The sequence below is a fragment of the Pan troglodytes genome, chromosome X (genome assembly GCF_028858775.2).
Source record: "Pan troglodytes isolate AG18354 chromosome X, NHGRI_mPanTro3-v2.0_pri, whole genome shotgun sequence".
NCBI classification, from domain to species: domain Eukaryota; kingdom Metazoa; phylum Chordata; class Mammalia; order Primates; family Hominidae; genus Pan; species Pan troglodytes.
This window is the reverse complement of record NC_072421.2, coordinates 76,381,688-76,396,745: the sequence shown is the minus strand read 5'-3', so window position 1 is coordinate 76,396,745 and position 15,058 is coordinate 76,381,688. Positions and strand designations below refer to the sequence as shown.

General features: G+C 36.6%; 1 protein-coding gene across 1 annotated transcript in view; it reads left to right on the top strand.

Moving 5' to 3' along the window:
* Positions 1-15,058, top strand: part of RTL3 (retrotransposon Gag like 3) — a 56,334-nt gene that overhangs the window by 8,933 nt on the left and 32,343 nt on the right. The gene's annotated exons all lie outside the window — the stretch shown is intronic.

Below are 15,058 nucleotides of genomic sequence, written 5' to 3'. Positions count from 1 at the left end.
GACCTTGGATTAGTTAATTGATCTCTTTTCTGAAGCTCAGTTTCTTTACAGGAAAACTTATGATAGTAATGTCCATGCTGTTTACCTTTATAAAATATTGCAGAGGATAATTTATTCAGTGAACATTTGTTAAATTCCAATTATATGTCAGACACTGGGATAAGCTCAAATGAGATAACAAATATGAAAACAGCAACCCCAGATATAAGTGAGAATATTATTATTGCTCTAAAGGCTACCTAACACTCCAATGGAATGTAGCTTTTGCAGAGAGAATAAATAAACCGAGACTTCAATATGACATTTCCTTTTGTATTTTGTATTCTAAGAAATTTTGATTATTACCTCATAGCTGTCTAACCTATAAAAATTAACAGAATTACATAAGATTTTTTTCCTCCCTACCAGATGTGCAAGCTCTCAGGTTGGTTATCATTTAAAAGAACGCAGACATGTACACTGCATAGCAACTATCATTGTTACTACTAGGTCTGTTCAGTCTTTTTTTTTTTTTTTTGCATACTCATAAATAAGAGAAAAGGGACCTAACAGGTAGTGAGCCCCTATTGTTGGCCACACTCTGCTGGGTAATTTACCTGTAAAATCTCATTTAATCCTAACAAACATTTAGCATGGTATATATTATTCTTCCCATTTTATAGATCCAGAAGCTCAGTCTTAGGGACATGAAAGTCACTCAAGAAGGACTGGTGAAATCCTAAGACAAACTCAGGTTTGTCTCTCTCAAATCCTATGCTTTTCCTAGCTCTTAGAAAGAATACTGGAGCTGGAATGGCCTATGTTTACAGATAGAAACACTGCAATCCAAAGAAGTCAGATTCTCCACACAGGCCACACAGCAAGTTAGTGGCAGAACCAAACCTAGAATGCATGTCTTTTGTTTTCCGGTCTAAAGTATTTTCCCATTAAATTTCACTAAATTAATATTGTGTCAACTTAAACATATTAACCAAATATAAATAAGAAGTTAAGTAGTATTATCCTTAAAGTTTCTAATTAAAAATTGTTTTGCACAGAAACAAAATTTAAAAGGAAAACACAATTTTTATATATAAACCAAATTTAAAAGGAAAACAATATTTTATATATGAATGAAGTTTTTCATTTTTATTTATATTTCAGTTCAGCTAGTAGTTTCCTGCTTTTCTTTGTCTATATATATATGTATATATATATATATTTTTGATAAGGTTTTGGGGAACAGGTGGTGTTTGCTTACATGAATAAGTTTTTTAGTTGTGATTTCTGAGATTTTGGTGCACCCATCACCCAAACAGTGTACACTGTGCCCAGTGGGTAGTCTTTTATCCTTCACCACCCTCTCACCCTTCCCCCTGAGTCCCCAAAGTCTATTGTGTCATTCTTATGCATTTGTGTCCTCATAGCTTAGATCGCACTTGTAACTGAGAACATACGATGTTTGGTTTTCCATTCCTGAGTTACTTCACTTACAATAACGGTCTCCAACTCCATCAGGTTGCTGTGAATATCATTGTTTCATTCTTTTTTATGGCTGAGTAGTATTCCATGGCACACACACACAGATAGATAGATGATAGATAGATAGATAGATAGATAGATAGATAGATAGATAGATAGATAGATATCACATTTTCTTTAACCACTTGTTGATTGATGGGCATTTGAACTGGTTCTATATTTTTGCAATTGCGAATTGTGCTGCTACAAACATGCATGTGCAAGTGTATTTTTCATATAATAACTTATTTTTCTCTGGTTAGATACCCAGCAGTGGGATTGCTGGTTCAAATTGTGGGTCTACATTTTGTTCTTTAAAGAATCTCCATACAGTTTTCCATACTGGTTGCACTAGTTTACATTCCCACTAGCAATGCAAAAGTGTTCCCTTTTCACCACATCCATGCCAACATCTATTAATTTTTTTATTTTTAAAATATGCCCATTCATCCGGGAGTATAGTGATATTGCACTGTGGTTTTCATTTGCATTTCCCTGATCATTAGTGATGTTGAGCATTTTTTCATGTTTGTTGGCCATTTGTATATCTTCATTTGAGAATTTTCTGTTCATGTCCTTAATCCAGTTTTTGATGGAATTGTTTGTTTTTTTTCTTGCTGATTTGTTTGAGTTCCTTGTTTATTCTGGATATTAGTCCTTTGTTGGATGCATAGTTTGTGAAGATTTGTCTTTTTCTGTGGGTTGTCTGTTTACTCTGCTGATTATTTATTTTGCCGGGCAGAAGCTTTTTAGTTTAAATCTGATATATTTATCTTTGTTTTTGTTGCATTTGCATTTGGGTTCTTGGTCATGAAGTCCTGCCTAAGCCAATGTCTAGAAGGGTTTTGCCAATGTTATCTTCCAGAATTTTTATGGTTTCAGGTCTTAGATTTAAGTCTTTGATTCATCTTGAGTTGATTTTTGTATAAGGTGAGAGATGAGCATCCAGTTTCATTCTCCTACATGTGGCTTGCCAATTATCCCAGCACCATTTGTTGAATAGGGTGTCCTTTCCCCACTTTATGTTTTTGTTTGCTTTGTCAAAGATCAGTTGGCTGTAATTATTTGGCTTCATCTCTGGGCTATTTATTCCGTTCCATAGGTCTATATGCCCAATTTATACCAGTACCATGTTCTTTTGGTAACTATGGTCTTATAATATAGTTTGATATCTCCAGCTTAATTTTTTTGCTTAGTCTTGTTTGACTATGCAGACTCTCTTTTGGTATCATATCAATTTGGGGATTGTTTTTTCTAGTTCTATGAGTAATGATGGGGGTATTTTGATGGGAATTGCATTGAATGTGTAGATTGCTTTTAGCAGTGTGGTTATTTTCACAATATTGATTCTAAACATCCACGAGCATGTTCTGTGTTTTCATTTGTTTGTGTCATATATGATTTATTGCAGGAGTATTTTGTAGTTTTCTTTCTAGAGGTCTTTCACCTCTTTGGTTTCACATATTCCTAAGGTTTTGTTGTTGTTGTTGTTGTTGTTGTTGTTTGCAGCTATCATAAAAGGGGTTGAGTTCTTGATTCGATTCTCAGCTTGGTCATTGTTGGCGTATAGCAGGGCTACTGATTTCTGTATATTAATTTTGTGTCCTGAAATTTTGTTGAATTCATTTACCAGTTCTAGGAGGTTTTTGGAGGAGTCTTTAGGGTTTTCTAGGTATACAATCATGTCATCAGCAAACAGCAATAATGTGACTTCTTCTTTACCAATTTGGATGCCCTTATTTCTTTCTCTTGTCTGATTGCTCTGTCTAGAACTGCCAGTATTACATTGAATAGAAGTGGTGAAAGTGGGCATCCTTGTCTTTTTCCATTTCTCAGGAAGAATGCTTTCAATTTTTCTCCATTCAGTATAATGTTGACTGTGGGTCTGTCATAGATGGCTTTTATTACCTTAAGGTATGTCCCTTCTATGCTAATTTTGCTGAGGGTTTTAATCATAAAAAAATGCAGGATTTTGCCAAATACTTTTTCTGCATCTATTGAGATGATCATGTGTTTTTTGTTTTTAATTCTGTTAATGTGATATATCACATTTACTGACATAAATGTTAAACCATCTCTGCATCACTGTTATGAAACCCACTTAATAATGGTGGGATTATCGTTTTGCTATGCTGTTGAATTCAGTTAGCTAGTATTTTGCTGAGGATTTTTGCATCTATATTCATCAGGGATATTGTTCTGTAGGTTTCTTTTTTGGTTATGTAGTTTCCTGGTTTGGGTATTAGAGTGATACTGGTTTCATAGAATGACTTAGGAAGGATTTCCTCTTCCTCTATCTTTTGGAATAGTGTCAATAGGATTGGCACAAATTCTTCTTTGAATGTCTGAGAGAATTCAGCTGTGAATCTATCTGGTCCTCGACTTTTTTTCCCTGTTGGTAACTTTTTAATTACCATTTCAATCTCGCTGCTTGTCGTTGGTCTGTTCAGAGTTTCTACTTCTTCCTGGTTTAATCTAGGAGGGTTGTATATTTCCAGGAATTTATTCTTCTACTATAGGTTTTCTGGTTTATGCACATAAAAGTGGTCATAGTAGCCTTGAATGATCTTTTGTATTTCTGTGGTATTGGTTGTAATATCACCTGTTTCATTTCTAATTGAGTTTATTCGGATCCTCTCTTTTTTTCTTGGTTAATCTCTCTAATGGTGTCTCAATTTTATCTTTTCAAAGAGCTAACTTTTGTTTCATTTATCTTTTGTATTTTTTTTGTTCAATTTCATTTAGTTCTGCTCTGATCTTTGTTATTTCTTTTCTTTGGCTGGGTTTGGGTTTGTTTGTTCTTGTTTCTCTAGTTCCTTGAGGTGTGACCTTAGATTGTCTATTTGTGCTCTTTCTGACTTTTTGATGTAGACATTTAATGCTATGAACTTTCTTCTTAGCACTGCCCTTGCTGTATCCCAGAGGTTTTAATAGCTTTTTCACTATTATGGTTCAGTTCAAATAATTTTTTAATTTCCATCTTGATTTCATTGTTGACCCAACAATCATTGAGGAGCAGGTTATTTAAGTTCCATGTATTTGCATGGTTTTGAGAGTTACTTTTGAAGTTGATTTCCAATTTTATTCCACTGTGATCTGAGAGAGTACTTGACATAATTTTGATTTTCTTATATTTATTGAGACTTGTTTTATAACCTATCATATGGTCAATCTTGAAGAATGGTCAATGTGTTGATGAATAGAATGTATATTCTGCAGTTGTTGGGTAGAATGTTCTGTAAATATTTTTGAGTCCATTTGTTCTAGGGTATAATTTAAGTCTATTGTTTGTTGACTTTCTGTCTTGATGACCTGTCCGATGCTGTCAGGGGAGTATTGAAGCCCCCCATTATTATTGTGTTGCTATCTCATTTCTTAGGTGTAGTAGTAATTGTTTGATAAATTTGTGAGTTCTAGTGTTAGGAGCATATATATACACACACACACACACACACACACACATGATTGTGATTTTTTCTCATGGACTAGTCTTTTTATCATTATATAATATCCCTGTTTGTTTTTTATTACTGCTGTTGCTTTAAAGTTTCTTTGGTCTGATGTAAGAATAGCTATTCCTGCTCACTTTTGGTGTCCATTTTCACAGAATATCTTTTTCCACTCCCTTAACATAGGTTTGTATGAGTCCTTATGTGTCAGGTGAGGAAGACAGCAGATACTTATTTGCTGAATTCTTATCCATTATGCCATTCTGCATCTTTTAAGTAGGGCATTTAGTTCATTTACATTCAATGTTAGTATTGAAATGTGAGGTACTATTCTATTCATTGTGCTAGTTGTTATCTGAGTACCTTTTTTTTTTTATTGTGTGGTGTTATAGGTCCTGTGAGATTTATGCTTTAAAAAGATTCTGTTTTGGTGTATTTTGAGGATTTTTTTCAAGATTTAGAGCTCCTTTTAGGAGTTCCTGTAGAACTGGCTTGGAAGTGGCAAATCTTCTCAGGACTTATTTCTCTGAAAAAGCCTATCTTTCCTTCATTTATGAAGCTTCATTTCACTGGATACAAAATTATTGGCTGATTATTGTTTTCTTTAAGGAGGCAAAAGGTAGGACCCAAATCCCTTCTTGCTTGTAGGGTTTGTGCTGAGCAATCTACTGATAAACTAATAGGTGTTCTTTTATAGGTTATTTGATACTTTTGCCTCACAGCTCTTAGGACGCTTTTCTTTGTCTTTGCTTTAGATAATCTGATGACTATGTGCCTAGGAGATGATCTTTTATGGGATAAACTTTCCAGGTGTTCTTTGAGCTTCTTATATTTGAATGTCTAGATATCTAGCAAGGCTCGGGAAATTTTCCTTGATTACGCCCTTAAGTATGTTTTCCAAACTTTTAGATTTCTCTTCTTCCATGGGAACACCAATTATTCTCAGGTTTGATCATTTAACATAATCCCAAACTTCTTGGAGGCTTTGTTTACTTATTTTTTATTCTTTTTTCTTTGTCTTTGTTGGATTGGGTTAATTCAAAAGCCTTGTTTTTGAGCTCTGAAGTTCTTTCTTCTACTTGTTCAATTCTATTGTTCAGACCTTCCAGTGCATTTTGCATTTCTCTAAGTGTGTCCTTCATTTCGAGCAGTTGTAATTGTTTTTTATTTATCTATTTCACTGGAGATTTTTCCATTCATATCCTGTATCCTTTTTTTATTTCTTTCAATTGAACTTTACCTTTCTCTGGTGCCTCCTTGATTAGCATAATTGACCTTCTGAACTCTTTTTCTGGCAATTCAGGGATTTTGTCTTAGTTTGGATCAATTGCTGGTAAGCTAGTGTGATTTTTTTGAGGGTGTTAAAGAACCTTATTTTGTCATCACATTACCACAATTACCAGAAATCTTTTTCTGTTTCCTTCTCATTTGGGTAGACTATGTCAAAGGAAAGATCTAGTGCTCAAGGGCTGATGTTCAGGTTATTTTGTCCCACAGGGTGCTCCCTTGATGTGGTTCTCTCCTCTTTTCCCTTGATGTGGTTCTCTCCTCACTACAGTGTGGCTTCCTAAGAGCCACACTGTAGTGATTATTATTCTTTTCTTGATCTAGGCACCCAGTGGGGCTACCAGGTTCAGGGCTGGTACTGGGGAGTGTCTGTAAAGGGTCCTGAGACGTGATCTGTCTTCAGGTCTTTCAGCCATGGATATCAACACCTGCTCCAGTGGAGGTAGCAAGGGAGTAAAGTGACTCTGTGAGGGTCTTTGGTTGTATTTTTATTAAGTGCACTGGTTTTATATTGGTTGGCCTCTAGCCAGGATGTGGCACTTTCAAGAGTGCATGAGCTATGGTAGTATAGGTACCAGGTGGTGGGCAGGCCATAGAGCTTCCAAAAGATTATGTCCTTTGTCTTCAGCTACCAGGTAGGAAGAGTAAGACAATCAGGTATGGGAAGGTTAGGCATGTCTGAGCTCAGATTCTCCCTGGGTGGGGCTTGCTGTGGCTGCTGTGGGGGATGGGAGTGTGGCTCCCAGGCTAATGGAGTTGTGTTCCCAGGGGGACTATGGCTGCCTCTGCTGTGTCACACAGGTCACCAGGGAAGTGGGGGAAAGCTAGCAGCCACAGGCCTCATCCAGCTCCCATGCAGCCCACAGTCTGAAAGGCCACTCTCACTCCCACCATGCCCACCCCCACCAGTACACTGAGTTTATTTCCAGGCTGCTGGTGAGCAGGGCTGAGAACTTGCTCCAGGCTACAAGCCTTCCAGCTGAGAAAGCAAGCAGACTCACAGTTCCTCAGCTGTCCCACAGAGCCTGCAGCAGCAATCCACCTCCTTCAAAGGGTCTGTGGATTCTCTCAGTTTTCCTGGTATTTCCTGCAGTAGTTCTTGGAGCAAAGTTCACAATGTGAGTCTCCACATGCTACTGGATTTGTCTGAGTGGGAGCTACAAGTTAGTCCTGCCTCCTACCCGCCATTTGTTTCCTCTTCTGCCTTTCTTAAAAGGTTTTATAAACTGATTTATTAGTTTTTTAAGAGAAATAAAAAGCATTGTCAAAAAATGCAATTTAAAGACATGCCACACAACATGATCTGCCAATTAGACATAAAAGACAACTATACTACATCCAACAACAGTAGAATACACATTCTTCAAGTAAACATAGAACATTCTCCAGAATAAACCATATGCTACGTCATAAAATATGAAACAATAAATTTAAAAATATTGAAATCATAATTCATGTGTTTTCTGGCCATAATAAAATGAAATTAGAAATCAATAAGAGAAGAATATTAAGAAATTTCATAAACATGTGGAAATTAAACAACATTCTCCTAAATAATCAATGCATCAAGAAGAAATCAAGAGGGAAATTAGAAAACTCTTTCAGGTGAAGAAAATGTAATACATATCATAACAAAACTTAAGAGATGCAACAAAAATAGTCATTAGAGAGAAATTTATGGCTGGGATAGCTTATATTATTTTTAAAAGGTCTCAAACCAATAAACTAACTTTCTGCCTTAAAAAACAAATCAAAGTAATACAAACTAAACTCTAGCAGGCAGAAGGAAGGACACAACAATTAGAGCAGAAATTAATTAACACAGAACAGAAAAACAATAGAGAAAATTAATAAATCCAAAATTTGGTTATTTGAAAAGATCAAATTAGCGATCTTTTAAATAGACTGAACAAGAAAAAAGAACACTCAAATAATTAAAATCTGGAACGAAAGGGGGCATTACTATTGACTTTATAGCAATAAAAAGTATTGTAGGAGAATGAAAAATTGCATGCCAATAATTAGATAACCTAGATGAAAAGCACAAATTCCTAGAAAGACACAAACTACTGGAACAGATTCAAGAAGATATTAAAAATCTGAATAGATTTCTACTATAACAAGCAGAGAGGTTGAATTGTGAATTTTAAAACTTACCACAAAGGAAAGCCAAGTACCAGATGGCTTCACTGCTGAATTCTACCCAAACATTTAAAGAAGAATTAAGACCATTCTACAAAAAGTCTTCTAAAAAGTTAGAGAAAAGGCAGCACTGTTCAACTCATTTTATGACAGTCTTAAACTCATATCCAAACCACATGAACATATAAAAAGAAAACTATAGACTAATATCCCTTATCAATATAGATGCAAAAATTTTCAATAAAATACTAGTAACCCTAATCCAGCAACATATAAAAAGGATTATGCTACACAATTTAGTGAGACTTATCCCAGGAAGGCAGGACCATTTCAACATCTGAAAATCAATAAACATGATACATTATACTAATAGAATAAAGAACAAACACTGCATAATTCTCTCAGTAGATAAAGAATTAGTATTTGACAAAATCCAGCAACTCTTAATGATAAAACAGCCAACATACTAAAAACTAAAAGGGAACTTCATCAAGATTATAAAAGGCATCTATAAAAATTCCACAGTAATCATCACACTTAATGGTGAAAAACTAAATGATTTCCCTCTAAGAACAGGCAGCAAACAACAATATTTTCTCTCATCACTTCTATTCAACATCGTAGTGGAGGTTTGAGAAAGAGAAATGAGACAAGAAAATAAAATAAAAGCATCAATATTAGAAAGGAAGAAGTAAAACTGGCTCTAGATGACATGATCTTTTGTATATAGAAAATCCTATGGAATGCAATAAATGTATTAGAATTAATAAATGAGCTCAACAAGGTTGGAGGATACATAGTCAATATAAAAAATCAGCTATAATTTTACACACTGGCAATAAATATTTCTAAAATTAAGAAAATGTTCTTATATATGTAATAGCAGGAAAAATATCTAGGAATAAATTTAATGAAATAAATGCAAGATCTGTATGCTGAAAACTACAAACCATGGTTGAAAGATATTTTAAAATGCTGAAATAAATAAAAAGACATACAACATACATAGATCACAGCACTTAATATTGTTAAGATGAAAATATTCTCCAAATTGATCAATAAGTTCAACACAGTCTTATATAATAAAAGGATCCCAGATGTCTTCTTTGCAGAAATTAACAAACTTATTCTAAACAAGAGTACCAACACAGTTGATTGGGGAAAGAAAAGTCTTCAACAAATGGTACTGGGACAATTGACTATCCACATGAAAAAGAATGAAGTTGGACCCCTACCCAAACCATGCATAAAACTAACTCAAAATATATTGAAGACCTAAATATATGAGCTAAACTGTAAAACAGAAGAAAATATGAGTAAACTTTTATGATGATGAGTTAGGTAATGGTTTCTTTGAGATTACACCAAAAACATAAGGAACAAAGTAAAACAAAGGAGAAATTTGTCTGCATCAACATTGAACATTTTGTGTTTCAAAGGAAATCATTAAGAAAGTGAAAAAAACAACCACAGAGTGAAAATGTAAAATGGTGCAGCCACTTTGGAAAACAGTTTGGCAGGACTTCACAAAGTTAAACATACAGTTACCATATGACCTAAAATTGAAAACATGTTTACATAATGACTTGTACTGAAACGTTTGTGGCAGCAGTATTTATAATAGCCAAAAAGTGGAAACAACCCAAATGTCCCTAACTAATGAATGGAGAAGCAAAATATATAATCTATAAAATGGAAAATTATTCAGAAGCACCAAGATGACTGACTAGAAGCAACTAATGTGTGCTGCCCTCAGGGAGAGGAGGAAAGTAGCTAATAAACTCTAACTCTTCAAGTGGATTGTCCAGAAGGCCATATTGGGGTTCACCAAGTCAGCAATGTGACCGACAAAGAGCAGAGAAGAATGAGACAAGACAGCAACCCACCAATTTTGGTGCAGATCCAGGGAAAACTCCCTACCATTGGGAAAGGGTGAGTGAGTGAGAGCCCCTTGGGACCCACACTTGTGCCATGGACCTTTGCAAGCCTGGGCACAGGAAATCTCCCCTGACACCCTTGTGCCTCCAGAGTGACACAGAGAGATGTCTGAAGTCTAATCAGAGTCACCACTCATGCCTATATGGCACCCCACAGGCTTTGGATCCCTGAGCATCCCAGTGCCAACTGCTGTAGTTCCACCAACAGGGAAGGTTGTGCTCTCTTATGTGCCCCTTGGATAAGAACCACATTCACAGTGCTGAGGAGCAGATAGATTGTAGGCCCCACCACCACTGCACCTTATCAGACCAGGCTCATTAACCTGGGACACCAGTGAAGTTACCCCACCTCCCCACCCCCACACCTGGAGCCCTTTGGCTGGTCACAGCTCTCCATTGCTCTGGGATGGAGCAAAGAGCCGCAGAACAGCCCTGGGCCTCCAGCACATCGCAGCTGCCATATGCAAAATCAGCCAGACTCTTCTCCCTTGACCTGGTTCCCCCCCAGGCTAGGGAGGGAACAAAGAGCCTGATTGCTTTGCTGGCACCTCCAGCATGTCACCACTGCTCTACAGAGAGGAGGTCATACTGACTTTCCATTGAACCCCTGCTCTCACTGCTCTTTGCCAGACAGTGCACCTTTACCACATCCTACTTGGCCTCGCAGCACAGCCATCCCACCACCAGTGATTGTCTTCATTGGTAGTGTCTCTGTGTTTCTCTGGGGTGGAGTTCCTGAAGACAAGTGAAGGCCCCTATGCCATCACCACTGCTGAGGTCTCTGCCCCTGCTGCTTCCAAGCTGGGAAAGAAACAAAAAGCCTGAGTTCACCCTAAGGCTGCGTTGCACAGCTCAGGAGTGCTGAGCCCTGATCTGTGGCTGGCAATGGAGGAGAGGAGCCCATACTATGAGAGCACTGAGAAAGGAGAGTCACATGGGTTTGTGGGTTGCCACAGGAATTGGACATGCCTCCCTCTATGGGGAGGGTCCAGAAAGTGGCCTCTCTCCCCTCCTTGGCCTTTGCACAAGGGATCTCCATGGTGCATAATATCTAACAAAAGAAACATGGGCACAGTGTCAGTGAGAGGAGGGGCATCCTTAAGTCTCAGGAGTGGACCTGGTGAAGGAGTCACCTTTCTCCAACTGCACCACAGAGCACAACTGTAAACATAAGGAAATATGAAAGAGTCATGTCTCTAAATAAGATCCTATCTGCCAGCCATTACTCTTTAGCACAATCTATTGAATTGCACCACAAACTACAACACCAAAAATACTTAGCTAATATATGCTTCTGTAAAATTAAGGGCAAGAACTCAGCAACAAAGCAGCAAATAAAGATACTACACAGAGCCTTGGACCTCTGAAAACATACAGAAATAAAGTCAACGGACTTTACTCAACTTACTTACACCACACTTAAAAGAACACTGATCCCCCCACATGAGAAAAGAAATCCGTTCAAGAACTCTGACAATTCAAAAAGCCACAGTGTCCTCCTACCTTCAAACAAGTATACTAGCTCCCCAGGAATGTTTCATAACTTGTTGAAAATGACGAAAAAGACAGTCAGAATTCAAAATCTGGATGGCAGGGAAGTTCATCGAGATTCAGGAGAAAGTTGAAATCCAATCCAAGGAATCCAGGGATCCCAGTAAAACAATCCAAGAGATGAAACACAAAGTAGCCATTTTAAGAAAAAAACAAACTGATTTTCTATAAGTAAAAAACTCAGAGAATACTATAAACACCTCTACACTAATAAACTAGAAAATCTAGAAGAAATTGATAAATTCCTGGATGCATACACTTTCCCAAGTCTAAACCAGGAATAAGTTGATTCCCTGAATAGAACAATAACAAGTTCTGAAATTGAGGCAGTAATTAATAGCCTAACAACAACAACAACAAAAAAAGCCTAGGACCAGACGGATTCGCAGTTGAATTCTACCACAGGTACAAAGAGGAGGTGGTATCATTCCTTCTGAAACTATTCCAAACAACAGAAAAAGAGGGACTCCTCCCTAACTCATTTTATGAGGCCAGTTTCATCCTGATACCAAAACCTGACAGAAACACAACAAAATTTCAGGCCAATATCTCTGATGAACGTTGATGCAAAAATCCTCAATAAAATACTAGCAAACCGAATCCAGCAGCACATCAAAAGTTTATCCATGAAGAACAAGTCGGTTTCATTTCTGGGATGCAAGGCTGGTTCAACATAGCAAATCAATGAATGTAATCCATCACATAAACAGAACCAATGACAAAAACCACATAATCATCTCAATAGATGCAGAAAACACCTTCAACAAAATTCAACACCCCTTCATGCTAGAAACTCTCAATAAACTAGGTACTGATGAAATGTATCACAAAATAATAAGGGCTATTTATGACAAACCCACAGACAATATCATAGTGAACGGGCAAAAGCTGGAAGCATTCCCTTTGGAAATTGGCACAAGACAAGGATGCCCTCTCTCACCACTCCTATTCAACATAGTATTGGAAGTTCTGGCAAGGGCAATCAGGCAAGAGAAAGAAATAAAGGGTATTCAGTATAGGAAGACAGGAATTCAAATTGTCTCTGTTTGCAGATTACATAATTGTATATTTAGAAAACCCAATAGTCACAGCCCAAAATCTCTTTAAGCTGATAAGCAAACCAGCAAAGTCTCAGGATACAAAATCAACGTGCAAAAATCACAAGCATTTTTACACACCATTAATAGAAAAACAGAGAGCCAAATCATAAGTGAATTCCCATTCACAATTGCCACTAAGAGAATAAAGTACCTAGGAATCCAACTTGCAAGGGATGTGAAGGACCTCTTCAAGGAGAATAACAAACCACTGCTCAAGGAAATAAATGGAAAAACATTCCATACTCATGGATACAAAGAATCAATATCATAAAAATGGCAATACTGCCCAAAGTAATTCATAGATTCAATGCCATCCCCATCAAGCTACCATTGACTTTATTCAAAGAGTTAGGAAAAAAACTACTTTAAATTTTATATGGAACCAAAAAAGCACCCACATAGCCAAGACAATCCTGAGCAAAAAAAAAACAAAGCTGGAGACATCACACTACCTGACTTCAAACTATACTATGATGCTACAGAAACAAAACAACATGGTACTGGTACCAAAACAGATATATAGACCAGTGGAATAGAACCCTCAGAAATAACACCACACATCTACAACCATCTGATCTTTGACAAACTTGACAAAAACAAGAAATGGGGAAATGATTCCCTATTTAATATATGGTGTTTGGAAAACTGGCTTGCCATATGCAGAAAACTAAGACTAGAGCCTTTCCTTACACTTTATACAAAAATTAACTCAAGATGGAGTAAAGACTTAAGTATAAGGCTTAAAACCATAAAAATCCTAGAAGAAAACCTAGGCAATACCATTCAGGACATAGACATGGGCAAAGACTTCATGACTAAAACACGAAAAGCAATGGCAACAAAAGGCAAAATAGACAAATAGGATCTAATTAAACTAAAGAGCTTCTGCACAGCCAAAGAAACTATCATTAGAGTGAAACAGCAACCTACAGAATGGGAGAAAATTTTTGCAATCTATCCATCTGACAAAGGGCTAATATCCAGAATCTACAAGGAACTTGAACAAATTTTCAAGAAAAACCAATCACATCAAAAAGTGGGTGAAGGATATGAACAGACACTTCTCAAAAGAAGACATGTATGCAGCCAACAAACATATGAAAAAAAAGCTCATCATCACCGGTCATTGGAGAAATGCAAATCAAAACCTCAATGAAATGCTATCTCACGCCAGTTAGAATGGAAATCATAAAAAAGTCAGGAAACAGCAGATTCTGGAGAGGATGTGGAGAAATGGGAACGCTTTTACAGTGTTGGCAGTAGTGTAAATTGGTTCAACCATTGTGGAAGACAGTGTGGCAATTCCTCTTTACAAGAATTTTTAATACAATCAGCACTATTAACAGCAGAATAGACCAAGCTGAGGAAAGAATCTCTGAGCTTGAAAACAGATTCTTCAAATCGATTAGTCAAAAATAAAGAAAAAATAATTTTAAAAAGTGAATAAAACATCCAAGAAATACAGGATTATGTAGAGACCAACTCTTTGAATTGTTGGCATTCTTGGGAGATAAGGAGAGAAAATAAACAACTTGGAAAATGTATTTTGAGGATATGGTAACAACCAGCTAACAACACAATGACAGGATCAAAATTGCACATATCAATACTAACCTTGAATGTAAACAAGCTAAATGCCTCACTTAAAAAACACAGAGTGACAGGCTGAATAAAAAGACAAGACCAAATTATCTGTTGTCTCCCTGAGACACATTTCATATGTTAGGGCACCAATAGGACCAAAGAAAAGAGATGGAGTAAGATCTACCATACAAACAGAAAACAAAATAAAAAAAGCAAGAGTTGCTATTCTTATATCCCATAAAACAGATTTTAAGCTAATAAGAAGCATGAATAAGGGCATTACATAATGACAAAGGATACAATCCAACTAGAAAACATAATTATACTAAATATATATTCATCCTACATTGGAACACCCAGATTCATAAAGCAAGCTCTTCTTATCCTACAAACAAAAATAGACAACCACACCACAATAGTGGGAAACATCAGCAGCACATTAGACATATCATTGAGGCAGAAAACTAGCAAATAAACTCTGAAATTAAATTCAACACTTTACCAATTG